The 24377-nt window shown below is 40.2% G+C and overlaps 1 protein-coding gene across 2 annotated transcripts in view; it reads left to right on the top strand.

Annotated features, from left to right (window-relative positions):
- Positions 1 to 1629: 1629 nt before the first annotated feature.
- LOC135392205 (inactive histone-lysine N-methyltransferase 2E-like) overlaps positions 1630 to 24377 on the top strand; it is a 30249-nt gene continuing 7501 nt past the window's right edge. Inside the window, exon 1 of one of the 2 annotated variants that reach the window (XM_064622916.1) lies at positions 1630 to 1733. The gene's annotated coding sequence lies outside the window, so the exon portion shown is untranslated. Of the gene's footprint in view, positions 1734 to 20789; positions 20891 to 24377 lie in introns of those variants that run through there. The other variant, XM_064622917.1, reaches the window with a different exon arrangement.

The following is a 24377-nucleotide window of genomic DNA, read 5'->3' as shown; positions in this document are numbered from 1 at the left end:
GTGTAGCGGTTCCATTTTTGATGGACCAAAGGAATTTCTCAAAACTAAAATATAGTAAGACACAGCTAGAAACGTACGTTACCTTCATGGCGAGTTAATACGACAAGCAATTAATCATTTCAGTGTAGTTTGTGCTTCATTTTGACACACATGAGATCAGGACTCTCGATGAAAGAATGTAATTGTCCCTTCTATGTTGTTCCAGCCTCAGAACATCAGTTCTCTCAGGACTCTCGAATTTGCGGAAGCTCGCGACACATATGTCACGTTTGACAGCGTCACGATATTCTAATTCTCCACGTCGCCAATCGCTCTAAAAACGCCATTTAGCACTGTTTTCACTATGTAAGACATTTTCAACTTTAAGTTACAGTTTCCGATGGAGTCGTCCCAAGAACATTTCCACACAGAAAAGTGTTGGTTTAAACGCCTGTCCCACCACTGAGGCTTGTCGATCGGTCAATGGGGAGGAGTGCTGGTTCACTGTCGCGCTTTGAAACTGGAGATTTTTCATTTCTTCCAGGAGCGTAGGGTACTCCATCCGTCTTTTGTCTTTATGGGCACGGATACTTGCGTACGTGCTCATGGCCCTGTATTTTCTGTTTATTCAGCTGTTGCGTAAGTGGACAGATTCTTACTAGGCCTTAGGCGTTTTTTTTTTGTTTTTTTTTTCTGCCATTTTGTTTCAGTTTCGGCCACTGCACCTCTGTTGCTCCTTTTTTGTCTGTTTCTCGTATATTTCTTACGGACAATGAGCACGAAGTCTTAAAAGGCAAAAAAAGCTCTAAGAACAAAGACCTGGTGGAAATGGTCTGGAATCGTGGTTTATGAAACCTTTTCCACTTTAAACCGCTGGGATTCCAGGCCATTTCCACCAAAAGGCAGTGGTACACCTTTTCAAAGCGAAAACTGATACAGTATTATATATTGTTTGTCACGCGAGCCTTCCACAAATTCGAGAGTCCTGCTGCCTGCGAGTCTACTAAAGGGGGAGGTGTTCAAGTTTAATGCGATTGCGCATACCGATAACACTGAACTGACCTGGCGTGTTAACTCAATAAAACGATAAACGTGTGTGTTTCTTACCGCTTTTGGTTTGAGGCATTTGGTTTCAGCGAAAGTCACGCTACGACACACCTTGCCATGTTTGTCTCTCTCTCCCGTGAATGCTCCATGCAACATCCCATCAGGGGCCCTATTCGGACAATTCTTCAAACGACCGTTACGGTACATCCCGCGGATGTACGGTTAGGGATGTCCATTCATGTAGCTCCCAGAGATGTCCACCTGATATCCATTTCAGGACGTGGACGTTGGGATCTATTTCGAACGTCCGCAGGAGATAGTGAAAAAATGGCTAGGAAGCAAGCGAGCTGGTGAAGATGATGCATAATGTAAAAAGTGTAAAAAGTGTTCTCTCTGGGATTGCAGATCGTTTAAAATCATCAATGCACGTCTTGCAAGAACGAGATATCGCAGATATTCAACCGAATATCACTGAAAGATTGAAGAATTGAACAGAAGATTGAAACACAGTTAGACAGACACACACGGTTGTCGAACCCATTCTCTATATTCTTTTTCCCGCACACCGGAACAGAAACCGAAACAAACCGCAACCACGCAGTCATGTGACTTAGGCAACATCCGGGACACCGCCATGGCTGCCGAGAGGATAATCTTCGCGAAGAAATGTGTTTATCTTTACCTCAAAAGAAAGGAAGAAATTTGAGGTGGGTCATTTTCAAGCATCCCCTGATAGCTGTACGTGTCGTAATATTGGAGCAACGTGGCCAAATCGATGTCACGTTGAACAGTTCACTATCGACTACGGTGCCTTTAATCGCAGACGATACCTGTTAGGCCTACGCGGTCACTTGATCACTTGAGCAATAACACAACACTCCCATTGCAAGCCTCCCTTCACCCTTGACAGGGTGTGTAGATTTCTTGACCAGTGCGAGATTGCCGTCTCCCATGGATGAAACCGTGAACTTTCTTGAAAAACATTGTGAACAAAATGCAACGGGGTATTTGTGGGTTTGTATTAGGTACTGTCATTCTTACAGAAGGGGTGTCTTCATTGATCGGGGCACAAATTAACAACAATTGTGATACGACGGACGTCACAAGGTTGCATTATCTTCCGATGAATTATGAATGGCAGTGACAGTGCATCTACGTACCTTTTGAACATATTTTTATGCCGACTCTTTATTGCTGTAAACATGTGAATCGTAGCACTGCAGTTTGTTTGGGAGGACGGTACTCCTTTGACAACACAACCGTGAAATATCATGATGTTTCACGCTCATAAGCGTCTCTTCATAAGCGTTCTTATCAATGAACACTCTCACGTATAGCCAAAGTTTTCGTATAATCCACTCTTGGAACAGATGTTGGAACTTGTCCCCTACTTCATACGAATGTGAAATGGGGACCAAAATAATAGCGTTGTCGACGGGTTCCCATCAGGCATTTTGTCTAGAAAGAAATTTCAAACGCAAGCTGAATATTCAACTTTGTTTGTTTGTTTGTTTGTTGTTGTTGCAGAGGAAAAATGTCGAAGCGAAAATGACAATCGAAAGAGGAATTTTCAGAGGCCATTATGCCACGGGTGAAATCCTCCAAAATGTCAACTATGGTTGTTTCATTTATAATTGGGGGTTTACGTCGCGAGACAACTGAGATCATGAGCAACGCCACAGCGGTCGGTCTGTGGATTGCTTTTGCCCACCTGAGGGTTCTTCAACGTGCGATGAAAGCTCATCACATGGCACCTCGTACTTAACGTCCCTCGTGGAAGACGGCGTGTCTAAGCAACTTGTACCCTGCCACCAAGTTGCTGGCGTCCTCGGCCGGATTCGAACCTGCAATCTTGGGATCAGAAGGCGAGCATGCTACCGACTGAGGTTGAGGTTGTTGATGGTTCTTTCAGATAAGCCCTGATTTCTTTGTTTATCTGAAGATTATTGCTGTTTTAGAAAGCCGCCTCTGATCTGCATGTCCTATAGAAACTCTCTTTCAAAATCAAGGGAAATCGTTTGTGATGTTCACAGTCCATGCTGTTCCACATGAAGGCTTTGTCTGGGCATTTTTCATAATTTGGTCATCTTAATAAAAATTCAATTGAAACATGATTTTGAACCAAATTGACTGTAACTATGTTAAGAGCGTTCAAATGGACGGTCGCATCCTACAGATACCCTGGGGTATCCTGTATATGCCAAGAGAGCTTTTAGTCATAATTTCCGTTCTTCTTGATATATTTCTTTTCGAGTACTTCCATGCTCCTCTAAGTTAAGATACTAAATACTGACTTTTAAAAGTATTTCTAGGACACCAGGTTCCAAAAATGTTTAAAGGGACGGTCGCATCCTACAGATACCCTGGGATACCCTGTATATGCCAAGAGAGCTTTTAGTCATAATTTCTGTTCTTCTTGATATATTTCTTTTCGAGTACTTCCATGCTCCTCTAAGTTAAGATACTAAATACTGACTTTTAAAAGTATTTCTAGGACACCAGGTTCAAAAATGTTTAAACGGACGGTCGCATCTTACAGATACCCTGGGATACCCTGTATATGACAACAGAGCTTTTAGTCATAATTTCTGTTCCTTTTAATATATTTCTTTTCGAGTACTTCCATGCTCCTCTAAGTTAAGATACTAAATACTGACTTTTAAAAGTATTTCTAGGACACCAGGTTCAAAAATGTTTAAAGGGACGGTTGCATCTTACAGATACCCTGGGATACCCTGTATATGCCAAGAGAGCTTTTAGTCATAATTTCTGTTCTTCTTGATATATTTCTTTTCGAGTACTTCCATGCTCCTCTAAGTTAAGATACTAAATACTGACTTTTAAAAGTATTTCTAGGACACCAGGTTCAAAAATGTTTAAACGGACGGTCGCATCTTACAGATACCCTGGGATACCCTGTATATGACAACAGAGCTTTTAGTCATAATTTCTGTTCCTTTTAATATATTTCTTTTCGAGTACTTCCATGCTCCTCTAAGTTAAGATACTAAATACTGACTTTTAAAAGTATTTCTAGGACACCAGGTTCAAAAATGTTTAAAGGGACGGTCGCATCCTACAGATACCCGGGATACCCTGTATATGCCAAGAGAGCTTTTAGTCATAATTTCTGTTCCTTTTAATATATTTCTTTTCGAGTACTTCCATGCTCCTCTAAGTTAAGATACTAAATACTGACTTTTAAAAGTATTTCTAGGACACCAGGTTCAAAAATGTTTAAAGGGACGGTCGCATCCTACAGATACCCGGGATACCCTGTATATGCCAAGAGAGCTTTTAGTCATAATTTCTGTTCCTTTTAATATATTTCTTTTCGAGTACTTCCATGCTCCTCTAAGTTAAGATACTAAATACTGACTTTTAAAAGTATTTCTAGGACACCAGGTTCAAAAATGTTTAAAGGGACGGTCGCATCCTACAGATACCCGGGATACCCTGTATATGCCAAGAGAGCTTTTAGTCATAATTTCTGTTCCTTTTAATATATTTCTTTTCGAGTACTTCCATGCTCCTCTAAGTTAAGATACTAAATACTGACTTTTAAAAGTATTTCTAGGACACCAGGTTCAAAAATGTTTAAAGGGACGGTTGCATCTTACAGATACCCTGGGATACCCTGTATATGCCAAGAGAGCTTTTAGTCATAATTTCTGTTCTTCTTGATATATTTCTTTTCGAGTACTTCCATGCTCCTCTAAGTTAAGATACTAAATACTGACTTTTAAAAGTATTTCTAGGACACCAGGTTCAAAAATGTTTAAAGGGACGGTTGCATCTTACAGATACCCTGGGATACCCTGTATATGCCAAGAGAGCTTTTAGTCATAATTTCTGTTCTTCTTGATATATTTCTTTTCGAGTACTTCCATGCTCCTCTAAGTTAAGATACTAAATACTGACTTTTAAAAGTATTTCTAGGACACCAGGTTCAAAAATATTTAAAGGGACGGTCGCATCTTACAGATACCCTGGGATACCCTGTATATGACAACAGAGCTTTTAGTCATAATTTCTGTTCTTCTTGATATATTTCTTTTCGAGTACTTCCATGCTCCTCTAAGGTAAGATACTAAATACTGACTTTTAAAAGTATTTCTAGGACACCAGGTTCAAAAATATTTAAAGGGACGGTCGCATCCTACAGATACCCTGGGATACCCTGTATATGACAACAGAGCTTTTAGTCATAATTTCTGTTCCTTTTAATATATTTCTTTTCGAGTACTTCCATGCTCCTCTAAGTTAAGATACTAAATACTGACTTTTAAAAGTATTTCTAGGACACCAGGTTCAAAAATATTTAAAGGGACGGTCGCATCTTACAGATACCCTGGGATACCCTGTATATGACAACAGAGCTTTTAGTCATAATTTCTGTTCTTCTTGATATATTTCTTTTCGAGTACTTCCATGCTCCTCTAAGGTAAGATACTAAATACTGACTTTTAAAAGTATTTCTAGGACACCAGGTTCCAAAAATGTTTAAAGGGACGGTCGCATCCTACAGATACCCTGGGATACCCTGTATATGCCAAGAGAGCTTTTAGTCATAATTTCTGTTCTTCTTGATATATTTCTTTTCGAGTACTTCCATGCTCCTCTAAGTTAAGATACTAAATACTGACTTTTAAAAGTATTTCTAGGACACCAGGTTCCAAAAATGTTTAAAGGGACGGTCGCATCCTACAGATACCCTGGGATACCCTGTATATGCCAAGAGAGCTTTTAGTCATAATTTCTGTTCTTCTTGATATATTTCTTTTCGAGTACTTCCATGCTCCTCTAAGTTAAGATACTGAATACTGACTTTTAAAAGTATTTCTAGGACACCAGGTTCCAAAAATGTTTAAAGGGACGGTCGCATCCTACAGATACCCTGGGATACCCTGTATATGCCAAGAGAGCTTTTAGTCATAATTTCTGTTCTTCTTGATATATTTCTTTTCGAGTACTTCCATGCTCCTCTAAGTTAAGATACTAAATACTGACTTTTAAAGGTATTTCTAGGACACCAGGTTCCAAAAATGTTTAAAGGGACGGTCGCATCCTACAGATACCCTGGGATACCCTGTATATGCCAAGAGAGCTTTTAGTCATAATTTCTGTTCTTCTCGATATATTTCTTTTTGAGTACTTCCATGCTCCTCTAAGTTAAGATACTAAATACTGACTTTTAAAAGTATTTCTAGGACACCAGGTTCAAAAATGTTTAAACGGACGGTCGCATCTTACAGATACCCTGGGATACCCTGTATATGCCAAGAGAGCTTTTAGTCATAATTTCTGTTCTTCTTGATATATTTCTTTTCGAGTACTTCCATGCTCCTCTAAGTTAAGATACTAAATACTGACTTTTAAAAGTATTTCTAGGACACCGGGTTCAAAAATGTTTAAAGGGACGGTCGCATCTTACAGATACCCTGGGATACCCTGTATATGACAACAGAGCTTTTAGTCATAATTTCTGTTCTTTTTAATATATTTCTTTTCGAGTACTTCCATGCTCCTCTAAGTTAAGATACTAAATACTGACTTTTAAAAGTATTTCTAGGACACCAGGTTCCAAAAATGTTTAAAGGGACGGTCGCATCCTACAGATACCCTGGGATACCCTGTATATGCCAAGAGAGCTTTTAGTCATAATTTCTGTTCTTCTTGATATATTTCTTTTCGAGTACTTCCATGCTCCTCTAAGTTAAGATACTAAATACTGACTTTTAAAAGTATTTCTAGGACACCGGGTTCAAAAATGTTTAAAGGGACGGTCGCATCTTACAGATACCCTGGGATACCCTGTATATGACAACAGAGCTTTTAGTCATAATTTCTGTTCCTTTTGATATATTTCTTTTCGAGTCCTTTCGTGCTCCTCTAAGTTAAGATACTATATACTGACTTTTAAAAGTATTTCTAGGACACCAGGTTCAAAAATGTTTAAAGGGACGGTCGCTTCTTACAGATACCCTGGGATACCCTGTATATGACAACAGAGCTTTTAGTCATAATTTCTATTCTTCTTGATATATTTCTTTTCGAGTACTTCCATGCTCCTCTAAGTTAAGATACTAAATACTGACTTTTAAAAGTATTTCTAGGACACCGGGTTCAAAAATGTTTAAAGGGACGGTCGCATCTTACAGATACCCTGGGATACCCTGTATATGACAACAGAGCTTTTAGTCATAATTTCTATTCTTCTTGATATATTTCTTTTCGAGTACTTCCATGCTCCTCTAAGTTAAGATACTAAATACTGACTTTTAAAAGTATTTCTAGGACACCGGGTTCAAAAATGTTTAAAGGGACGGTCGCATCTTACAGATACCCTGTGATACCCTGTATATGACAACAGAGCTTTTAGTCATAATTTCTATTCTTCTTGATATATTTCTTTTCGAGTACTTCCATGCTCCTCTAAGTTAAGATACTAAATACTGACTTTTAAAAGTATTTCTAGGACACCGGGTTCAAAAATGTTTAAAGGGACGGTCGCATCTTACAGATACCCTGGGATACCCTGTATATGACAACAGAGCTTTTAGTCATAATTTCTGTTCCTTTTGATTCATTTCTTTTCGAGTCCTTTCGTGCTCCTCTAAGTTAAGCTACTAAATACTGACATTTAAAAATATTTCTTAAACAGCAAGTTCTAAAAGTACTTAAAGGGACGGTCGCTCTTTAGAAACATTGGGATACCCTGTGTAGTATATCTCATCAGGGCTTGTAGTCCTAATTTCTGCTCTTCTTTATATGTTTCGTTTTGAGTCCTTCCATGCTCCTCTAAGTTTAGCTACTAAATACTGACATTTAAAAGTATTTCTTAAACAGCTAGTTCTAAAAGTACTTAAAGGGACGGTCGCTCCTTAGAAACATTGGGATACCCTGTGTAGTATATCTCATCAGGGCTTGTAGTCCTAATTTCTGCTCTTCTTTATATGTTTCGTTTTGAGTCCTTCCATGCTCCTCTAAGTTTAGCTACTAAATACTGACATTTAAAAGTATTTCTTAAACAGCAAGTTCTAAAAGTACTTAAAGGGACGGTCGCTCTTTAGAAACATTGGGATACCCTGTGTAGTATATCTCATCAGGGCTTGTAGTCCTAATTTCTGCTCTTCTTTATATGTTTCGTTTTGAGTCCTTCCATGCTCCTCTAAGTTTAGCTACTAAATACTGACATTTAAAAGTATTTCTTAAACAGCAAGTTCTAAAAGTACTTAAAGGGACGGTCGCTCTTTAGAAACATTGGGATACCCTGTGTAGTATATCTCATCAGGGCTTGTAGTCCTAATTTCTGCTCTTCTTTATATGTTTCGTTTTGAGTCCTTCCATGCTCCTCTAAGTTTAGCTACTAAATACTGACATTTAAAAGTATTTCTTAAACAGCAAGTTCTAAAAGTACTTAAAGGGACGGTCGCTCTTTAGAAACATTGGGATACCCTGTGTAGTATATCTCATCAGGGCTTGTAGTCCTAATTTCTGCTCTTCTTTATATGTTTCGTTTTGAGTCCTTCCATGCTCCTCTAAGTTTAGCTACTAAATACTGACATTTAAAAGTATTTCTTAAACAGCAAGTTCTAAAAGTACTTAAAGGGACGGTCGCTCTTTAGAAACATTGGGATACCCTGTGTAGTATATCTCATCAGGGCTTGTAGTCCTAATTTCTGCTCTTCTTTATATGTTTCGTTTTGAGTCCTTCCATGCTCCTCTAAGTTTAGCTACTAAATACTGACATTTAAAAGTATTTCTTAAACAGCAAGTTCTAAAAGTACTTAAAGGGACGGTCGCTCTTTAGAAACATTGGGATACCCTGTGTAGTATATCTCATCAGGGCTTGTAGTCCTAATTTCTGCTCTTCTTTATATGTTTCGTTTTGAGTCCTTCCATGCTCCTCTAAGTTTAGCTACTAAATACTGACATTTAAAAGTATTTCTTAAACAGCAAGTTCTAAAAGTACTTAAAGGGACGGTCGCTCTTTAGAAACATTGGGATACCCTGTGTAGTATATCTCATCAGGGCTTGTAGTCCTAATTTCTGCTCTTCTTTATATGTTTCGTTTTGAGTCCTTCCATGCTCCTCTAAGTTTAGCTACTAAATACTGACATTTAAAAGTATTTCTTAAACAGCAAGTTCTAAAAGTACTTAAAGGGACGGTCGCTCTTTAGAAACATTGGGATACCCTGTGTAGTATATCTCATCAGGGCTTGTAGTCCTAATTTCTGCTCTTCTTTATATGTTTCGTTTTGAGTCCTTCCATGCTCCTCTAAGTTTAGCTACTAAATACTGACATTTAAAAGTATTTCTTAAACAGCAAGTTCTAAAAGTACTTAAAGGGACGGTCGCTCTTTAGAAACATTGGGATACCCTGTGTAGTATATCTCATCAGGGCTTGTAGTCCTAATTTCTGCTCTTCTTTATATGTTTCGTTTTGAGTCCTTCCATGCTCCTCTAAGTTTAGCTACTAAATACTGACATTTAAAAGTATTTCTTAAACAGCAAGTTCTAAAAGTACTTAAAGGGACGGTCGCTCTTTAGAAACATTGGGATACCCTGTGTAGTATATCTCATCAGGGCTTGTAGTCCTAATTTCTGCTCTTCTTTATATGTTTCGTTTTGAGTCCTTCCATGCTCCTCTAAGTTTAGCTACTAAATACTGACATTTAAAAGTATTTCTTAAACAGCAAGTTCTAAAAGTACTTAAAGGGACGGTCGCTCTTTAGAAACATTGGGATACCCTGTGTAGTATATCTCATCAGGGCTTGTAGTCCTAATTTCTGCTCTTCTTTATATGTTTCGTTTTGAGTCCTTCCATGCTCCTCTAAGTTTAGCTACTAAATACTGACATTTAAAAGTATTTCTTAAACAGCAAGTTCTAAAAGTACTTAAAGGGACGGTCGCTCTTTAGAAACATTGGGATACCCTGTGTAGTATATCTCATCAGGGCTTGTAGTCCTAATTTCTGCTCTTCTTTATATGTTTCGTTTTGAGTCCTTCCATGCTCCTCTAAGTTTAGCTACTAAATACTGACATTTAAAAGTATTTCTTAAACAGCAAGTTCTAAAAGTACTTAAAGGGACGGTCGCTCTTTAGAAACATTGGGATACCCTGTGTAGTATATCTCATCAGGGCTTGTAGTCCTAATTTCTGCTCTTCTTTATATGTTTCGTTTTGAGTCCTTCCATGCTCCTCTAAGTTTAGCTACTAAATACTGACATTTAAAAGTATTTCTTAAACAGCAAGTTCTAAAAGTACTTAAAGGGACGGTCGCTCTTTAGAAACATTGGGATACCCTGTGTAGTATATCTCATCAGGGCTTGTAGTCCTAATTTCTGCTCTTCTTTATATGTTTCGTTTTGAGTCCTTCCATGCTCCTCTAAGTTTAGCTACTAAATACTGACATTTAAAAGTATTTCTTAAACAGCAAGTTCTAAAAGTACTTAAAGGGACGGTCGCTCTTTAGAAACATTGGGATACCCTGTGTAGTATATCTCATCAGGGCTTGTAGTCCTAATTTCTGCTCTTCTTTATATGTTTCGTTTTGAGTCCTTCCATGCTCCTCTAAGTTTAGCTACTAAATACTGACATTTAAAAGTATTTCTTAAACAGCAAGTTCTAAAAGTACTTAAAGGGACGGTCGCTCTTAGAAACATTGGGATACCCTGTGTAGTATATCTCATCAGGGCTTGTAGTCCTAATTTCTGCTCTTCTTTATATGTTTCGTTTTGAGTCCTTCCATGCTCCTCTAAGTTTAGCTACTAAATACTGACATTTAAAAGTATTTCTTAAACAGCAAGTTCTAAAAGTACTTAAAGGGACGGTCGCTCTTTAGAAACATTGGGATACCCTGTGTAGTATATCTCATCAGGGCTTGTAGTCCTAATTTCTGCTCTTCTTTATATGTTTCGTTTTGAGTCCTTCCATGCTCCTCTAAGTTTAGCTACTAAATACTGACATTTAAAAGTATTTCTTAAACAGCAAGTTCTAAAAGTACTTAAAGGGACGGTCGCTCTTTAGAAACATTGGGATACCCTGTGTAGTATATCTCATCAGGGCTTGTAGTCCTAATTTCTGCTCTTCTTTATATGTTTCGTTTTGAGTCCTTCCATGCTCCTCTAAGTTTAGCTACTAAATACTGACATTTAAAAGTATTTCTTAAACAGCAAGTTCTAAAAGTACTTAAAGGGACGGTCGCTCTTTAGAAACATTGGGATACCCTGTGTAGTATATCTCATCAGGGCTTGTAGTCCTAATTTCTGCTCTTCTTTATATGTTTCGTTTTGAGTCCTTCCATGCTCCTCTAAGTTTAGCTACTAAATACTGACATTTAAAAGTATTTCTTAAACAGCAAGTTCTAAAAGTACTTAAAGGGACGGTCGCTCTTTAGAAACATTGGGATACCCTGTGTAGTATATCTCATCAGGGCTTGTAGTCCTAATTTCTGCTCTTCTTTATATGTTTCGTTTTGAGTCCTTCCATGCTCCTCTAAGTTTAGCTACTAAATACTGACATTTAAAAGTATTTCTTAAACAGCAAGTTCTAAAAGTACTTAAAGGGACGGTCGCTCTTTAGAAACATTGGGATACCCTGTGTAGTATATCTCATCAGGGCTTGTAGTCCTAATTTCTGCTCTTCTTTATATGTTTCGTTTTGAGTCCTTCCATGCTCCTCTAAGTTTAGCTACTAAATACTGACATTTAAAAGTATTTCTTAAACAGCAAGTTCTAAAAGTACTTAAAGGGACGGTCGCTCTTTAGAAACATTGGGATACCCTGTGTAGTATATCTCATCAGGGCTTGTAGTCCTAATTTCTGCTCTTCTTTATATGTTTCGTTTTGAGTCCTTCCATGCTCCTCTAAGTTTAGCTACTAAATACTGACATTTAAAAGTATTTCTTAAACAGCAAGTTCTAAAAGTACTTAAAGGGACGGTCGCTCTTTAGAAACATTGGGATACCCTGTGTAGTATATCTCATCAGGGCTTGTAGTCCTAATTTCTGCTCTTCTTTATATGTTTCGTTTTGAGTCCTTCCATGCTCCTCTAAGTTTAGCTACTAAATACTGACATTTAAAAGTATTTCTTAAACAGCAAGTTCTAAAAGTACTTAAAGGGACGGTCGCTCTTAGAAACATTGGGATACCCTGTGTAGTATATCTCATCAGGGCTTGTAGTCCTAATTTCTGCTCTTCTTTATATGTTTCGTTTTGAGTCCTTCCATGCTCCTCTAAGTTTAGCTACTAAATACTGACATTTAAAAGTATTTCTTAAACAGCAAGTTCTAAAAGTACTTAAAGGGACGGTCGCTCTTTAGAAACATTGGGATACCCTGTGTAGTATATCTCATCAGGGCTTGTAGTCCTAATTTCTGCTCTTCTTTATATGTTTCGTTTTGAGTCCTTCCATGCTCCTCTAAGTTTAGCTACTAAATACTGACATTTAAAAGTATTTCTTAAACAGCAAGTTCTAAAAGTACTTAAAGGGACGGTCGCTCTTTAGAAACATTGGGATACCCTGTGTAGTATATCTCATCAGGGCTTGTAGTCCTAATTTCTGCTCTTCTTTATATGTTTCGTTTTGAGTCCTTCCATGCTCCTCTAAGTTTAGCTACTAAATACTGACATTTAAAAGTATTTCTTAAACAGCAAGTTCTAAAAGTACTTAAAGGGACGGTCGCTCTTTAGAAACATTGGGATACCCTGTGTAGTATATCTCATCAGGGCTTGTAGTCCTAATTTCTGCTCTTCTTTATATGTTTCGTTTTGAGTCCTTCCATGCTCCTCTAAGTTTAGCTACTAAATACTGACATTTAAAAGTATTTCTTAAACAGCAAGTTCTAAAAGTACTTAAAGGGACGGTCGCTCTTTAGAAACATTGGGATACCCTGTGTAGTATATCTCATCAGGGCTTGTAGTCCTAATTTCTGCTCTTCTTTATATGTTTCGTTTTGAGTCCTTCCATGCTCCTCTAAGTTTAGCTACTAAATACTGACATTTAAAAGTATTTCTTAAACAGCAAGTTCTAAAAGTACTTAAAGGGACGGTCGCTCTTTAGAAACATTGGGATACCCTGTGTAGTATATCTCATCAGGGCTTGTAGTCCTAATTTCTGCTCTTCTTTATATGTTTCGTTTTGAGTCCTTCCATGCTCCTCTAAGTTTAGCTACTAAATACTGACATTTAAAAGTATTTCTTAAACAGCAAGTTCTAAAAGTACTTAAAGGGACGGTCGCTCTTTAGAAACATTGGGATACCCTGTGTAGTATATCTCATCAGGGCTTGTAGTCCTAATTTCTGCTCTTCTTTATATGTTTCGTTTTGAGTCCTTCCATGCTCCTCTAAGTTTAGCTACTAAATACTGACATTTAAAAGTATTTCTTAAACAGCAAGTTCTAAAAGTACTTAAAGGGACGGTCGCTCTTTAGAAACATTGGGATACCCTGTGTAGTATATCTCATCAGGGCTTGTAGTCCTAATTTCTGCTCTTCTTTATATGTTTCGTTTTGAGTCCTTCCATGCTCCTCTAAGTTTAGCTACTAAATACTGACATTTAAAAGTATTTCTTAAACAGCAAGTTCTAAAAGTACTTAAAGGGACGGTCGCTCCTTAGAAACATTGGGATACCCTGTGTAGTATATCTCATCAGGGCTTGTAGTCCTAATTTCTGCTCTTCTTTATATGTTTCGTTTTGAGTCCTTCCATGCTCCTCTAAGTTAAGCTACTAAATACTGACATTTAAAAGTATTTCTTAAACAGCAAGTTCTAAAAGTACTTAAAGGGACGGTCGCTCCTTAGAAACATTGGGATACCCTGTGTAGTATATCTCATCAGGGCTTGTAGTCCTAATTTCTGCTCTTCTTTATATGTTTCGTTTTGAGTCCTTCCATGCTCCTCTAAGTTTAGCTACTAAATACTGACATTTAAAAGTATTTCTTAAACAGCAAGTTCTAAAAGTACTTAAAGGGACGGTCGCTCTTTAGAAACATTGGGATACCCTGTGTAGTATATCTCATCAGGGCTTGTAGTCCTAATTTCTGCTCTTCTTTATATGTTTCGTTTTGAGTCCTTCCATGCTCCTCTAAGTTTAGCTACTAAATACTGACATTTAAAAGTATTTCTTAAACAGCAAGTTCTAAAAGTACTTAAAGGGACGGTCGCTCTTTAGAAACATTGGGATACCCTGTGTAGTATATCTCATCAGGGCTTGTAGTCCTAATTTCTGCTCTTCTTTATATGTTTCGTTTTGAGTCCTTCCATGCTCCTCTAAGTTAAGCTACTAAATACTGACATTTAAAAGTATTTCTTAAACAGCAAGTTCTAAAAGTACTTAAAGGGACGGTCGCTCCTTAGAAACATTGGGATACCCTGTGTAGTATATCTCATCAGGGCTTGTAGTCCTAATTTCTGCTCTTCTTTATATGTTTCGTTTTGAGTCCTTCCATGCTCCTCTAAGTTTAGCTACTAAATACTGACATTTAAAAGTATTTCTTAAACAGCAAGTTCTAAAAGTACTTAAAGGGACGGTCGCTCCTTAGAAACATTGGGATACCCTGTGTAGTATATCTCATCAGGGCTTGTAGTCCTAATTTCTGCTCTTCTTTATATGTTTCGTTTTGAGTCCTTCCATGCTCCTCTAAGTTAAGCTACTAAATACTGACATTTAAAAGTATTTCTTAAACAGCAAGTTCTAAAAGTACTTAAAGGGACGGTCGCTCCTTAGAAACATTGGGATACCCTGTGTAGTATATCTCATCAGGGCTTGTAGTCCTAATTTCTGCTCTTCTTTATATGTTTCGTTTTGAGTCCTTCCATGCTCCTCTAAGTTAAGCTACTAAATACTGACATTTAAAAGTATTTCTTAAACAGCAAGTTCTAAAAGTACTTAAAGGGACGGTCGCTCCTTAGAAACATTGGGATACCCTGTGTAGTATATCTCATCAGGGCTTGTAGTCCTAATTTCTGCTCTTCTTTATATGTTTCGTTTTGAGTCCTTCCATGCTCCTCTAAGTTAAGCTACTAAATACTGACATTTAAAAGTATTTCTTAAACAGCAAGTTCTAAAAGTACTTAAAGGGACGGTCGCTCCTTAGAAACATTGGGATACCCTGTGTAGTATATCTCATCAGGGCTTGTAGTCCTAATTTCTGCTCTTCTTTATATGTTTCGTTTTGAGTCCTTCCATGCTCCTCTAAGTTAAGCTACTAAATACTGACATTTAAAAGTATTTCTTAAACAGCAAGTTCTAAAAGTACTTAAAGGGACGGTCGCTCCTTAGAAACATTGGGATACCCTGTGTAGTATATCTCATCAGGGCTTGTAGTCCTAATTTCTGCTCTTCTTTATATGTTTCGTTTTGAGTCCTTCCATGCTCCTCTAAGTTAAGCTACTAAATACTGACATTTAAAAGTATTTCTTAAACAGCAAGTTCTAAAAGTACTTAAAGGGACGGTCGCTCCTTAGAAACATTGGGATACCCTGTGTAGTATATCTCATCAGGGCTTGTAGTCCTAATTTCTGCTCTTCTTTATATGTTTCGTTTTGAGTCCTTCCATGCTCCTCTAAGTTAAGCTACTAAATACTGACATTTAAAAGTATTTCTTAAACAGCAAGTTCTAAAAGTACTTAAAGGGACGGTCGCTCCTTAGAAACATTGGGATACCCTGTGTAGTATATCTCATCAGGGCTTGTAGTCCTAATTTCTGCTCTTCTTTATATGTTTCGTTTTGAGTCCTTCCATGCTCCTCTAAGTTAAGCTACTAAATACTGACATTTAAAAGTATTTCTTAAACAGCAAGTTCTAAAAGTACTTAAAGGGACGGTCGCTCCTTAGAAACATTGGGATACCCTGTGTAGTATATCTCATCAGGGCTTGTAGTCCTAATTTCTGCTCTTCTTTATATGTTTCGTTTTGAGTCCTTCCATGCTCCTCTAAGTTAAGCTACTAAATACTGACATTTAAAAGTATTTCTTAAACAGCAAGTTCTAAAAGTACTTAAAGGGACGGTCGCTCCTTAGAAACATTGGGATACCCTGTGTAGTATATCTCATCAGGGCTTGTAGTCCTAATTTCTGCTCTTCTTTATATGTTTCGTTTCGAGTCCTTCCATGCTCCTCTAAGTTAAGCTACTAAATACTGACATTTAAAAGTATTTCTAAAACAGCTAGTTCTAAAAGTACTTACAGGGACAGTCTCATCCAGAAACCCATCTATGAAACCGGTACCACAATGCTCGGTATTTGCCGACAATCTACCTGGCTAATTTCTTCGTCCGAAAAGTGCTTAGATATTAAATAAATTCCGGTGCTGAAGAGGGCGTGACGTCACCCCATAACTCCTGTGAGAGACGCCCGCCTTTTGTCAAAGTGGCGTCCTCAGTTCTTGGGGAGTGACGTGTTGTTGATTTTCCAGAGAGGGAATTCCCGCGTACTCTCAACATCGTATCATGTACTCTAATAAATAACAGTCCAACTCTTTCGCATGGGATTTTCCATACTGTGTCGGTGATCCAGGAGGAATACTATAGTTTCGACAATGACTGGAGCTAATGTCCCTTTAGGACAGAGCAACTTGAGTAGAGTCAAAGAATGTAGAGCTGCTCACAGCGGGTTTAACTCTAGACCCATTCAAGTCCTCAAGACCCATTCTGAAACGCCGTTTTGCTCCTCGTTCATCGTGGACAGTAACGGCGAAATGTTTGAGGTAATGCATGCAGGATTTCCATTTTGGAAATCGGACGATGCCAGTCAGGGAAACCGCGGATTACCGTTGGACGTGATCGTACAGCCAGGTAAACGACAGACGAGCGCCTGGCATCATGGTGTTGCTATCGTCCTTAGCTGCAGAAGAAACACTCGCTTATTTAATATGTTCTCGGAAGAGAAACTTGGCCAAGTAGAACATGGACAACAATGACGATGCTATGGCCTCTGTTTCACTCCACGTGGAGCCACCTTCTGTACATAGCTGCAGCCGTAGCTAAGTTGGGGTTGACATTACTAGTTTAGGCTGCCAAGGGGGACGACACGACAACAGAAACAGCTTACTCTCAACTGACAGTCTATGGCTCCCGCGGCTCTCTATAAAATGTGCTGCCTGGCGTGATACGACGACTTTGGGATATTGTGGGGTACAACCTGAAGGAGCATGGAGCGCCAGTGTTCAAGACAGCCGTTTTAAACGATGACAGTCACGTTTTGTAGGAATAAAGGGTAAGAATCGCTAGCTGGTGAGTCCCCCCCACCTCCGGAACTTTCCCAGGGAAGTCTACACAGCTAACACTCAAGATGAAAGTTTCGAGGGACATCCCCTGTTCCATGCGTGGAAATCCTGTAAAAATTTGCCTCACAACGTCGCAACACGGAATTCCAGACCTCTGTGCATGAAAGCCTATGGACAAGCCGTAGGTGGAGCCACTTGAGCTGCTCATTTATAAGCAGGAAATGGCTCTTCTACGAGTGTTCGTCTTTCCACACGACGGAAATGTTCTGGCTTTCGTCACTATGCCGCCCATATATTCTCCTCTGACGGGCGATTCTGTTGTTGGTCGATGCATTCTTCTATTCTGATTGGAACCGCTATATTTTCGCTTCGGGTTCAGCTCGGCAGCTGTGCAAAATATCGGTCCGAACCGGTTGAGGAAAGTGAATTCTGAGCAGATTCCCTTACGATTCTCAAACAACACAATGTAACTTTTGTTGTTGTTGCCGGGACAGCACATATATCCATTTCAGGTGCAATGCATTCTGCACTCATCGTATGCTCAGGGACTGGCTGCTAGTTTCACAAACCAAAATGAAAACTTTGGGTTGCTGGACGACAAAAATCGCGCAAGTCTACACAACTGCCAAAAGGACGACCTCAAAACTACCGAATGGACGCAATAGCAGCTATAAGAGGAAATACCTCGTGCACTTGGGGGGGTCTTCAGTTTCCGTTTGGATTTATTTGGCTCAATCCGCTCTGGCCTATTCCAGCCGAAACCAGACCCTCTTAGATTTCGCTTAAAAAAAAAAAAAAAATACTGTATTTGGGTCTGTATGTAGGGTATAAACTTTTGTTTTTCCTCGAGATTTTGTTTTCTTGAGCAGTGGGGGCGCCTCGAATTTGACCCGAACATGAAAAAGTGTTGTCCGGTCCCTTCCGACACACAGACGGCATCTCTAAGCTTTCATTATCTGGTGTTAGAGGGGAAGGGTCCATCTAGCTTCCTGAAGAGCATATGTTGCAAATCCGGTCACGTCGTAAGAGCTCAAGAACGGAGCTCATTTTGGACCAAGTTTACGATAATTTTTTGGCAAGTTAACAGTCGCTCAGCAGCCCGAGATTATTTATACTCATAAACTACTGTATGGAGATTCGCTTCACGTAAAAATTTTAAGCTGACTTGTGTTCATTGCTCAACTAAGCAATCGAGAATATCGAGAATTCGCAAAAAAATGACACTTTTCGTATATTATTTTCACATTCCTGAGGTCGTCTAGAAAATGAAAGAAGTCGTGCCATTTGTAGGATAGATCCACTTTTGTAACATATTGAAATTCTACACATCTTTACAATTTTTTTCCCCCTTATACGAGAAAAAAAAAATTCCTTCACCATACTCCGCTGCAGCTCATTCGTTAGTTGAGGTCGTTTGGGGAGTAAAATAGATATGCTATTGTAGAAGACACCCTCTCTCATAACATTTTGAAAGTCTACGTGTATATTTTTTTCTTAAAGGAGAAAAAAAATGGTCAGCGCATTCATATCCATTGTCTACCATTATTACCGTTTGAAGGAAGTTTGCTAGTTGTACCGCGTGTACTCATACCCGCCTCTTGGAAGCAGCTTCGTCGTCGTTACTAATTGCCTGGCTCATGGCACTGAATATGGAGCACAATGAGGCATGCTTCATCCACCATGAAGTACTACATATTACTTTGAGCCTATATCTTCTGTTCAGGTATATATGCAGCAAAATCGTTTCCTCCCGTTTAAGAATAAATACGCCAGCATATTTTTCATGTGTTATAGGTAGGGTTCCGCGTTTTCAATTTTAATCGAAAAACATACGCCGGATAAATTTTCCCTCATACGGTTTTAATCGAAACACACCGAATACAGAGGGACATTCCAGGACATGACAGAGATGAATTGCTGCCAGCAAGATCAGAAAAGCATACACAAATGCGCCTTTACTTTTTCGTTCGCCGTAAAAAACCCGACCGCAGCTTAGAACGCCATGTTGAATGAGCGGAAATTGCATTGGGATTTCTATTCGCCGATAACTGTCGGGATACACGCCAGGAAAAACATACGCCCAAAAATAAAGATTTAGGAGATGAGTGGGTAGAACCTCGCAGAAGGCCAAAGGGTCATAATGGTCAGATGCGCTCATCAACTTTTTCCTCGCGTAAGAACAAATCCATCTGTAGATTTTCATTTCAATTGAGTATCACTTTTTTACTTCCAAGACGACCTGAGGTATATGAAAAGTGTTATTTTCTACGAATGTTCGATATTCTCGATTGCTTAGTTAAGCAAGGAACACTTGTCCAATTTTTACTTGAAGCAAATATCCGTACAGGAGCATAAATAATCTCAAGCTGCTGAGAGATATGCGGTAATGAACCCTTCCTCTCTAACAGCAGACAATGAAATGAATTAAATGTTTCATGTTTGGGCCAAATTGTATTGGTCAATAAAAAATTTCTTCTGGGCGAAATTTAAGCTACACCTCTGTCTGGAATGGCCCATCTCTCATAACGCGTCTGAACAATTTCGCGAACCGGTTTTGTTGAATGCGAGAAAAACAATTTTGGTTCGGTTTTTAGGGGGTACAGTCTTTGACGGGAACCTCTGGCGTCACTCTAATCTGTCAGTCGATTCATCCTCGTATTTACAAACGATACCGTCCTTGATGGGAAATAATAGCCCTGGCATTGGCCCAGACGGTGGCCATTAAAATGGGCTCTCGTTGGTTAGAAATGATGGCCTTTTAACCAAATGGCGTTAAATGCTTGCCGGTAAAACGAACGATGGCGTCTCCTCGGGGTGAGGTCCTTAAAATAGGAACTTGTTTCTTTTGCACTATAAGGTTGACACCTTTAGGCAAGGCGCCAATATTGAGGCAAGAAGGAATACTTTGCTAGCAAATTCCATGACGAGGATGAAATGCTCCCGTGCATGACGGACAAAGCACGCTTTACAGGCGACACGATGGTGCTCTCAAAGCGTTCTTTAGGCCCGATAGAATAAGCTGAGAGAAGAAATTGAGCTTTTGGCCCATCATGTTGAAGCACCATGAACGACAGGCAGGCTACGAAAAGCTCGTTTGTGAACCTCAAAATAAAGACACGGTTGTTGTCGACCCAGCGGAAAAATCCGATTCCGGACGAAAGCAAAAATAACCGTCACACAGTTCCAGTTCAGCGACCTCGGGAAAACATGAAAAAAAGAAAACATGTGGGTGTAAAACGGCGATAGGTAAATGGGGGAAACACTTTGAGACAGACTTGGGAAAAAGGTCTTGAAGGACGGAATGGAAAAGCAAAATTGAATTAAGAAGACTCGATAGACAGAAAGCAAAGTTGGGACTCGTGCCAGGGAAGCTATTCCTGGACGTGGCGCTGCTGTCTGGAGAGGACGGCACCTGTGGGTCCACAATGGTGGTTAGTGCTTCTCACACGAGGATTTCTAGATAGTGCTCAACATTCCCGGGTATCAATGAGTGAGAAAAAGATAAGTAATGATAGGAGGTAGCGGGCCTGGTTGCCCGCCACGACATTGTACTCCGTGGCCAAGCGTCGGCGTACCGGAAGCCCCGACCGGTCACAGGCCGGGGCCCATCTGTCCTGTTGTCCTCATTGTCAAGGTATACTTTTTCATCTTCATCTCAGTTCATCTTATTTCTTACCATTCCACGAAACACTTTTTCCTACTATTTTCAAAGGGGAATATCAGGGACCTTTCAACTATCGGGAACACATATCATGTACATCTTGTGATAATCAAATGTATCGGATGTATATACGGTGTTATGCTTCATAAAATGCTTCTTCGGAAACTCCCCTTCTTGGGAGCTATTTTCGTTTGGCCTCTCTCTCGTTCTTCAAACGCTCTTCCTTCGTCTCGAGGAAAACGGGCCAGTCGAACGGGATGTTATCTCCCCGTTTTGTACAAACTGAAACAGGTAAACTTTGCTAATCGTAGACCGTTGATAACGTGGCTTCCCGTATCTACCACGCCCAATCAACTGATAAGATTTTGAGTCATGTCGGGCAGCGTTATCGCAAACTTTCTGGAAACCTTGCGCAATATTGCGGACGAGCGATGCTGTGCTTCCATGACAACAAAGCTGCTTACCTCAGAGAATTTACCTTTAAATGTGTATTGTACTTTTATTCCATGATGCTGCATTGCATACAGATTGTTGTTTATATGCTGCTCAGGAATCCACTAGGCCCCCTGGTGACCACTCATAGTTGCCAACACAACATCCCTCCCTTAGGTGGAGGCTGGTGGTGGACCGGCTGCCCTTTGGGCTCCAGTACACATGTTGGCACTACAGCTGGTGGTGTTACCTCGGCTCTGTAGCTGTCATTCATGGGGCTTACAGGATTTGTGACTAACTCACTGGATTGTTCAAGTCAGCAGACTACTTCTGACTTGTCGTCTCGTCGACAAGCTGCTTCAACAGCCGACCATCAACTGTGCGTATCTTGTATGACATTGACATCTACAATGATCTCAGGCAGCCTGTCGTGGCCTGCCAGATAATTCTGAATGAAGCTCCTGGAAGCTTCTGTGTCAGTCGTACCTGCTCGTCAACCATATCTGCCTGCAGGTCCAGGTGCAGTCGGTCGAGCATTGTACAAAGCTTTGTGCCCAACAACAATTGGGCATTTGCCTGTCGTCAAGTGTGGAAGAATATGCTGAATTGCTAGGAAACCTGCAAGCGTCATGTCACTACCATTCTTGATGACTTCCTCTTGCACCATGCACTCCACTTGACCATTTGATGACGTATGGTATGGTGCAATCTTGACGTGTTGGATTGTTGCACATAAATTCTTGAAACTCTCGTGGGTTCGACACACTGTCACTGATGCCATCTGAATAATTTTCAGCCAAAAGAGAAACCTTTGCCTGAAAGGCAAAATGACCAGGAGTTCCTGGCAGATTCCCATGGATGCAGTGTGTCCCCTTAAAGGAGCAGTCTAGAGGCCCACAACTTTGTTTCTGTTTTTGGTCAGTATGGAATGTTAGGGGGCCGAAAACATTTCCCACACAATTAGCGCAACCGTAGCGAAATTGGGATGCCTGCAATAGCTCCTCCCATGCGCGAAACACCCTCCTTCGCCTTCACGATAGGCACGTGATGAGCACCACCACGCACGTCACTATGTGATGCAAGTGGTAAGGACGCTCCTCATTGGACCTGGCATCACATGATCGCGTCTGGTACCGCTTCGGAGACGCCATGCGTTCTCCGGCTATGTGATGTCCGAAATGGAGGGTTTGGAGGCTGTCCACGACACAACCACGATTTTTTGGGACCACCGACACCACGGGAAGAACGAGTGGTGCAGCCCGAAATTAACTGCGCTTGTACAGCGAAAACCCCGTGCTGCCCGACAGTGTGCAGCCTGTCCGACCGTTTTCACCACGCAGTTGGTTCAGTGCCTAACAGGTGGCGCCACAATACCGCCGCCATCGCTTGCTTTCTGCTACTGTGAATCCTGAGATTGCACAGAAGCCACGGATATATTACTCTTGTGATCGTAATCTTATTTTCTCAGGCTGCATATATGCTTTGTTTTTTTTAGAAAACGTAATATAAATCATATAAAGAATAGAAAGTCAACAAGAAACAGCGCGCAATGTTCGTAGCAGACGTTTTTTTCTACGAACGAATGAGGGGCCCTCTACCACCAACGTCACAGTAGAGTGGGTGTGGTCTGCAGTTGGAGCGCTAAGGCCTGTCACCGCGGCAGCGATTTTCCAAATCAATTGCGCTGTGGTGAAACAACTTTGGACAGAAATATTTTGTGGGAATGCTTTTCACATATTGCTTTACAAGATGACAGCAGTTTTTGGCCATGTTAGATACCACTTTAATGCTCTTTAACATGGTAGGCAAACTCTGACGTTGCTTTCTATGTTTAGATTCATGTTACCAGACCATGGTCCTGGCTAATGCCCTCATGCAAACAATTCCTGGCTGTGCAATAGCTCCAGGACATGGTCTCTAGCTTGTGTCGGGATGACAACTCTATTCCCCTCTACTCTCGTCATGCCATCCTGTCACTGTCCGATGCCAAACCTCATTGCGGGTGCATTTAGCGAGCTTCAAGGAAGCCCTAGGTATCTGCAGTGCTGCCACTAGCATGCTAACCTCACAAAGCAACAACTACCATACAACTGCCCAGTGCTACTGGGAATAGTTCATCTGTATTCCTCAGATGGACATTTGTATTCAAGCCCATAATCATACGTGGACAGCACTTGTGGTCTTGCATGGTGCAAGAGTCCTAGTAGATGTTTGCGATTGGTGCAGAAATGGCCTACCACAGATGTGTCAGCAACATTTGCCAATACCGAAATCCTTGTGGTGAATTTTCAAAAGTTTTCTCTCGTGTGTTCCTCACACCCAACGAAATGTTACCTCTTTCTATATGTGTTATTTGTAACGTGCCCCTTACACTCTTAAAACACATCTTTAGTGCATGCCACATTCCTTGCAACCATAATCCTGAATGACATTGTTCTCTACCCCTGATTTGTTGAAAGTGGGAAGCTTTTCGTGACTATGTTAATTGACACAAAAATGTTTGGTTGACACATTATGTGGTGGAGATATGTTTTAGGGGAGGAGCTTTTTGTCAAGTATGGCAGCTTACATCTCATTTGAATATATTTGCCCAAGCTTTTACTCAGCCATGTATTGATACATAGGTCAAGAGACAGACCCTCGCAAAAACAACTAAAAAGATGGAGCCAAAGAAAATTTCCAGGAAGAACACTGAGATGAGGAAAATTCGCAACAAAAAAGATTGACTTTTTTCACAACTTCTGCTGGCAAAAATTGAGGTGAGGGCAAAGATTGCGAGGGCCCACCTCTGCCCCCGACCAGGATATCATCTAGGATATGCTTCAACACCTTCCACACCTTGCTGTAGACTTATTGTCCATGGTCACTTGCTGCCTCAAAAACAACCAGCTAACTTTGCTAAAAGCTCCTCAGGAGTGAAAAAGGAATAAGTTTCAAATAGACTGCTTGGTTCATCTTACCACGGCTCTTACACTGTCATCGGTGTTGCCAACTTGGAATGTCCAACTGGCTTCATCCACTCGTGGCA

This window comes from Ornithodoros turicata, chromosome 4, assembly GCF_037126465.1.
Source record: "Ornithodoros turicata isolate Travis chromosome 4, ASM3712646v1, whole genome shotgun sequence".
Taxonomy (NCBI): domain Eukaryota; kingdom Metazoa; phylum Arthropoda; class Arachnida; order Ixodida; family Argasidae; genus Ornithodoros; species Ornithodoros turicata.
The sequence above is the reverse complement of the archived record's forward strand: the minus strand, read 5'-3'. Positions and strand labels throughout refer to the sequence as shown.